Source organism: Physeter macrocephalus, chromosome 18 (assembly GCF_002837175.3).
Source record: "Physeter macrocephalus isolate SW-GA chromosome 18, ASM283717v5, whole genome shotgun sequence".
NCBI lineage: Eukaryota > Metazoa > Chordata > Mammalia > Artiodactyla > Physeteridae > Physeter > Physeter macrocephalus.
In genome coordinates this window covers 10,568,206-10,575,867 of record NC_041231.1, presented here as the reverse complement: position 1 = coordinate 10,575,867, position 7,662 = coordinate 10,568,206, and the positions used below count along the sequence as shown (strand labels likewise).

The 7,662-nt window shown below is 36.3% G+C and overlaps 1 pseudogene; it reads left to right on the top strand.

Moving 5' to 3' along the window:
• The first annotated feature begins 5,616 nt into the window (after window positions 1-5,616).
• Window positions 5,617-6,786, top strand: LOC102990069 (26S proteasome regulatory subunit 10B-like; annotated as a pseudogene).
• Window positions 6,787-7,662: the final 876 nt, after the last annotated feature.

Below are 7,662 nucleotides of genomic sequence, written 5' to 3'. Positions count from 1 at the left end.
GTGGAACCCCTGGCGCTGGAAGGACATTTGCCTTTTTTTCCTTAATTCTGGGTAATGACTCTCCCAATTTCTTTCTTCTTTCCTGACTTCTTGGCACTCAGCACCAGAAGTACAGTTAAAAGCTCCTTCTCTGCCCGACGAGGAGAACCACGTTCTTTAACATTAAGTCCCCTTAAAGGGCTAGAGAGCTATTGGTGCTTCCTTCCTGGATCAGAAACGCGGGCTGTACCCGAAAGATCTGTGGCTTGACATCTATTGATCTGAATTTTTGTTTCATTCCTATTTCTGCTCAAACAACTCCTGGTTTGCATTTCTGTCACTGTTTTAGTCTAGTATCCTGGCAACCACCTCCAAGGTTCTTACTGTCTGACAAGAAAGGCAGTGCAGAGGGAGGAGTGGGAGAAATGTGTCTTAAGTGGGGTGGGGGGAGAAGGTAGACATGAGGGAGGGTAAGGTGGAGAGAGGGGAGAAAAGAAGGGGAGGAGAGAGGAAGCAGGAATGATGCAAAAGGAGAGAAAACATGAATTGAGGAAGAAAAGGGGATGAGATGGGGAATGGGCGGGGGCGCGCAGGAAGGCTTGTGTTCACCTGGCTAGGAGTCACCAGGGCCCTGGTACCTCAGTGGTGACCCAACATGAGCAAGTGGGTAAATAAATGAATGTCCTAACATCTGACCCACTCCAGCCAGGGGTGGCTCACTTAGTGACCCTGGAACCCAGGACACTGAGAAGGGAAGACAGGCAGGCTGCCGGTGAGAAGCCAGTGCTCTCAGTTAGGAGGTGACTTTAGCTCAGGGGCTCATGGCCCTATCTGGCCCTCACCCTGACCTTGCTGCTACCTCTAGCTCACACCCAGATTCTGGAGAATTCTTCTGGTTTCCAATTCATGCACTATTTTTCCTGGTCCCAGCTTCCAGGGAGCTGCTGGTTGAATGAAGTGATTTCCAGTGAGGTACTGTCACCCCTCAAAAGGAGCTCAACTACTGGCTACTGTGAACCTCGTAATACAAATATGTATAATAGTTTTCTTTGGATGCTGGGAGACTCTCAGCAACCTATATTTTCCAACCCATCTTAGGACAGCTGATAGGCTTAGCCAAAGAGCACCTTGGGCATTCCGAAACATGTTCTCACCTCGCTAAAAACCAACAACAAACTGTACACAGGCACTTCACAATGTGTAAAGTGTTGTTATACACTACCATAAATTTTTCTCCTAAAGTGTTGGGATGACTTCCCTGGTCTTGCCATTGGCCAGTGGGTGTGTTGATAAACTAAAACCAACACTCTGTGTTGTAGGATACTTTACATGGAGCAGATGTTCATGCTGCTAAAAGGGGAATTTTTATGCCATCATTCTTTGAAAAACATAACTTGCCAAAATGAAAACAAGAAGAAACAGTAAATCTGAATAGTCCTATATTCTTTAAAAAAAGACAAACAACTCTTTCTACACATTAAAAAAAAAATTTTTTTGTCACCAAAATAAAGAGGGAACATTTCTCAACATATTGAGATCAAAACATCCCTGGTACCAAAACCAGACAAGGATACTACTGCTAAAAGGGGAATTTTTATGCCATCATTCTTTGAAAAACATAACTTGCCAAAATGAAAACAAGAAGAAACAGTAAATCTGAATAGTCCTATATTCTTTAAAAAAAGACAGACAACTCTTTCTACACATTAAAAAAAAATTTTTTTGTCACCAAAATAAAGAGGGAACATTTCTCAACATATTGAGATCAAAACACCCCTGGTACCAAAACCAGACAAGGATACTATAAGAAAATAAAAGTATTGTACAATACCATTCATGAATAGAGATGCAAAAATACTATACAAAATATTAGCAAATTGAATACAGTGATATATTTTTTAAAAAGGATAATCTATCATGACTGAGTGAAGTTTATTTGAAAAATACCAGTATGGTATTACATTTAAATATCAATCAATACAGTTCACCATACTGAGAAAAATCATATCTCAAAAGATTTATTAAAAACATTTGATAAAATCAATAACTATCTATAAAAAATTTCTCAGCATTAGGAATAGAAGGGAACTTCTTTAACTATATAATGAGTATGTACAAGATAGCCACAGCTAACATCATAGTTAATGATGAAATACTGCATTCTTCCCTCTAGTGTTTGGGAACAAGATAAGGATGTCCACAATCTCATTCACAATCTTAGGGGAAAAGCAAACAATTAGAATTAACAAGTGCAACTGTCAAGACCACTAGATACAGGATCAACATAAAAATTAATACATTTAAAAGAATTTAAATAATATAAATTATGTTCTTAAACTACAATATAATTAAGTTAGAAATCAGTAATAGATCTAGAAAGTCCTCAAATATAGGAAACTAAACACACTTCTAATTAACTTATGGATCAAAGAAGAAATTACAAGGAAAATTACAAAATATTTTGAATGGAATGAAAATAAAAATACAACACATCAAAATTTTGGGGATGCAGCTAAAACTCCGCTTAGAGGAAAATTTATAGTAATACATGCTTATAGTAGAAAAGAAGAAGAGTTTCAAATCAATGACCTAGGTTTCTAACTTATTCTATTCAAAGTTATTCTAACTAAGAACAGCAACTTAAACCTAAAATAAGCAGAAAAAAAATAAAGAGAAAAAAAATTAAACAGCAGTGAAATTGAAACAGAAAAGTAACAAGCAAAGCAAAACTGATTATTTAAAAAAATTATTAAAATTGACAAACCACTAGCCAGACTAATCAGGGAAAAAAAAGATGACATAAATTACCAATATCAGGAATAAAAGGTCATGACCAAAGATCCTACAGAGAGTAAAGGCTAATAGGGAATGTTATATATAAGTATATACCAATAAATTCAGCAATTTTAATGAAATGGATAAATTCCTTTCAAGATACAAATTACCAAAGCTCACTCAAGAATAAATATATATCTTAAATAGCCCTATATCTAGTAAGAACTTCTTTTGTAGTTAAAATCCTTCCCACAGGGGCTTCCCTGGCGGTGCAGTGGTTAAGAATCCGCCTGCCAATGCAGGGAACACGGGTTCGAGCCCTGGTCAGGTAAGATTCCACATGCCACGGAGCAACTAAGCCCGTGCGCCACAACTACTGAGCTACTGAGCCTGCTCTCTAGAGCCCGCAAGCCACAACTACTGAGCCCCCATGCCACAACTACTGAAGCCTGCGCGCCTAGAGCCCGTGCTCTGCAACAAGAGAAGCCACTACAATGAGAAGCCTGAGCACCGCAACGAAGAGTAGCCCCCCCTACCGCCAACTAGAGAAAGCCCTGTCCCAGCAAGAAAGACCCAAACAGCCCAAAATTAAAAACCAGAGAAAAGCCCGCATGCAGCAACGAAGACCCAACGCAGCCAAAAATAAAATAAATAAATTAAAAAAAAAACTTCCCACAAAGAAAAACTCCAGGCCCAGATGGTTTCATTGGCGAATTCTGTGAAACATTTAATAAAGATAATATCAGTTTTACATAAACTCTTCTGGAAAATCAAGCAGAAGGAGAAATCACTCCCTAACAAATTCTATGAAGCCAGCATTAACCTGGTAGCAAAACGAGACAAACACATTACAAGAAAAAGCAAAACAAAACTACAGATCAACATCTTTCATGAACATAGATGCAAAAAAATGAAGTTTAGTAAATCATAACTACAATATGTAAAAGGATCATGACCAAGTGGAGTTTACCCCAGGAATGCAAGGTTGGTTTTACATTTAACATTAATGTAATTCACCATACTTATGGAAGGAAAAGAAGAAGAAAAATGCATATTATCATCTCAAAAGATGTGAGGAAGAGGAAGAGGAAAAAGAAGAAAAGGAGGAGGAGAAGGAAGAGGGGAAGGAGGAGGGGGAGTAGGAAGAGGAGGAAGCAGATGCAACAGCAGCATTTGATAGAATCCAACAACCATTCATAATAGAAACTCTAGGCAAACTAGGAATAGATGGGAACTTCATCAACCTGATAAAGATGATCCATAAGAACATATAGCTAATATCACCTTACTGAGAGACTGAACACATTCCCCACAAAGCTCAGGAGAGAGACAAAGAGGTCTGTTCTTACCACTTGTACATGACATTATACTGGAGGTTCTATCCAGTGCAATAGGCCAGAAAAAACAAATAAGAGGCGTACAATTTCGAAAGGAAGAAATACAACTGTCTTTATTTGTAGGCAAAATTATAGTCTGTAGAACATTCTAAGGAACTTACCAAAAAAATGCTGGCATAAGTGAATTTAGAAAGGTTGCAGGATACCAAGTTAACGTAAAACAAATAATTCTATTTCTATGTACCAGAAAGAAACAATCAGGAATTCATATTTTTAGAAAACAATATTAATGACAGCATCAAAAATATAAAATACTTATCAAAAGTTTGAATAAAAGATACACAAGGCTAGTACCTCAAAAACTTCAAAACATTGCTAACAGAAATGATAGAAAACCTAAATAGATGGATAACTATACCATGTTTATGAATTGGCAAAATCAATACTAAGATAGCAATTCTCACCAACTCAATCTGTAGATTCAATCAATCTCAATCAAAGTCCCAGAAGGTTTTTTTTTTTGTAGAAGTTGACAACTTGATTTTTAAATTTATATTAAAATGCAAAGGACCGTGAATACCCAAAATAATTTTGAACAAGAAGAACAAAGTTGGAGGACTTAGACTACTTGATTACAAGATTTATTATAAAGCATCTCTAATCAAGGCAATGTGGCATCTGTATAAACATACATCAGTGAAATAGAATGGAAGGTCCAGAAATAGACCCACATACCCATGGTTAATTAATTTTCAACAAAGGTGCCAAGGGAGTTCAATGGAGAAAGGATAATCTTTTCAAAAAGTGGTTCTGGAACAGTTGCATATTTGGAAGTAAAAAATGAATAGACCATTATCATATCACACCATATATAAAAATTAACTCAAAATGGATCATAGATCTACATGTAAAAGCTTAAACTATAAAACTTCTAGAAGAAAGCAAGAGAGAAAACCTTAGTAATCTTATATTTGGCAAAAAAAAAAAACAACAACTAAATAGGAAACAAAAGGCATAAACTATAAAAGAAAAAATAATTTAGTTGGTTTCCGGCAAAATTAAAAACACTTGCTCTTCAACAGATACTGTTATAAAAATGAAAAGGCATGTCACAGACTGAAAATATTTGCAAAACATAATCAACAAAGAATTTGTATGTAAAATATATTTTTTTACATGTATAACTCAATAGTAAGACAAATGGCCTAATGAAAATGGTAAAAGATTTGAACTGACATTTCACCAAAGAAGATGGCAAATAAGTGCATGAAAAGATGCCTCACATCATTAGTCATTAGGAAAATGCAATTCAAAACCACAATGAAAAAACAAAAACAAAAACACAATGAGATACCACTTCACAACCACTAGAATGGCTCAAATTTAAAAGACTGACCACTCCAAGCATTAGTGAGTATGAGGGGCAACTGGAACTTTCATACTCTGCTGGTGGGAATATAAAATGGTATGGTCACTTTGGAAAACAGATCGTAGTTGCTTAAAAAGTTAAAAATAGTTTCCCATCATGGAGGACGCTAGAGATAAGGTGCTTCAGGACTACCACAAGAAGCTGCTGGAGCACAAGGAGATCGACAGCCGTCTCAAGGAGTTAAGGGAACAATTAAAAGAACTTCCCAAGCAGTATGAAAAGTCTGAAAAGGATGTGAAGGCCCTACAAAGTGTTGGGCAGATTGTGCGTGAAGTACTTAAGCAATTAACTGAAGAAAAATTCACTGTTAAAGCTACAAACGGACCAAGATATGTTGTGGGTTGTCGTCGACAGCTTGACAAAAGTAAGCTGAAGCCAGGAACAAGAGTTGCTTTGGCTATGACTACGCTAACTACCATGAGGTCTTTGCCAAGAGAGGTAGATCCACTGGTTTACGACATGTCTCATGAGGACCCTGGGAATGTTTCTTATTCTGAGATTGGAGGGCTATCAGAACAGATTCAGGAATTAAGAGAGGTAATAGAATTACCTCTTACAAACCCATAATTATTCCAACATGTAGGAATAATACCTCCAAAAGGCTGTTTGCTATATGGACCACCAGGTACAGGAAAAACACTCTTGACATGAGCTGTTGCTAGCAAGCTGGATTGCAATTTCTTAAAGGTTGTATCTAGTTCTATTGTAGACAAGTACATTGGTGAAAGTGCTCGTTTGATCAGAGAAATGTTTAATTATGCCAGGGACCATCAGCCATGCATCATTTTTATGGATGAAATAGATGCTATTGGTGGTCGTCGGTTTCCTGAGGGTACTTCAGCTAATAGAGAGATTCAGAGAACTTTAATGGAGCTACTGAATCAAGTGGATGGATTTGATACTCTACATAGAGTTAAAATGATCATGGCTACAAACAGGCCAGATGCAGTGGATCCTGCTTTGCTTCGTCCAGGCAGATTAGATAGAAAAATACATATTGATTTACCAAACGAACAAGCAAGGTTAGATATATTGAAAATCCATGCAGGTCCCATTCCAAAACACGGTGAAATAGATTATGAAGCAATTGTGAAGCTTTCAGATGGCTTTAATGAAGCAGAACTTAGAAATGTTCGTACTGAAGCAAGTATGTTAGCAATTCTTGCTGATCATGATTTTATAGTACAGGAACACTTCATGAAAGCAGTCAGAAAAGTGGCTGATTCTAAGAAGCTAGAGTCTAGATTGGACTACAAACCTGTGTAACTTACTGTAAGGTTTTTGATGGCTGCATGACAGATATTGGCTTAATGTAAAAATAAAGTTAAGGAAAATAATGTAGGTATTGGCAATGATCTCATTAAAAGTGTATGAATAAAAATGTGTATGAATAACATTGTAAAAATTAGTAATTCAGTAATTCTACTTTTAAGAAGTATGGAAGAAATTTGTATGTTTGTTAATTTGTATTTATTGCAGCAGAAGTCATAAAAGAAGAGTATGTTGAAGCTTTTCATATTTGTTGTGTATTTTGTAAAACCTTGAAAATGGTTTGAGACAGTAGTACCAGATAGCATTTCTTATGACTTATTTTATATCATTTGTTTTCCTCATCCTAAAAAGTTTAATAAAATCTGTTTGATTCAGTTCTCCTACAAAAAAAAAAAGTTAAAAATACCTCTTCCTTTCCAATTTGGATTTCTTTTACTTCTTTTTATTCTCTGATTGCCGTGGCTAGGACTTCCAAAACTATGCTGAATAAGAGTGGTGAGCGTGGACATCCTTGTCTTGCTCCTGATCTTAGAGAAAATGCTTTCAGCTTTTCATCATTGAGTATGATGTTAGCTGTGGGTTTTTCATATATGGCCTTTATTATGTTGATGTATGTTTCCTCTATGCTCACGAAACTGTCACTTTTTGCAGATGACATGATACTATACATAGAAGGTCCTAAAGACCCTACCAGAAAACTACTAGTGCTCATCAATGAATTTGGTAAAGTTGCAAGACACAAAATTAATATACAGAAATGTTTTGCATTTCTATACATTAACAATGAACTATCAGAAACAGAAGTTAAGAAAACAATCCCATTTGCCGTCACATCAAAAAGGATAAAATACCTAGGAATGAACCTACCTA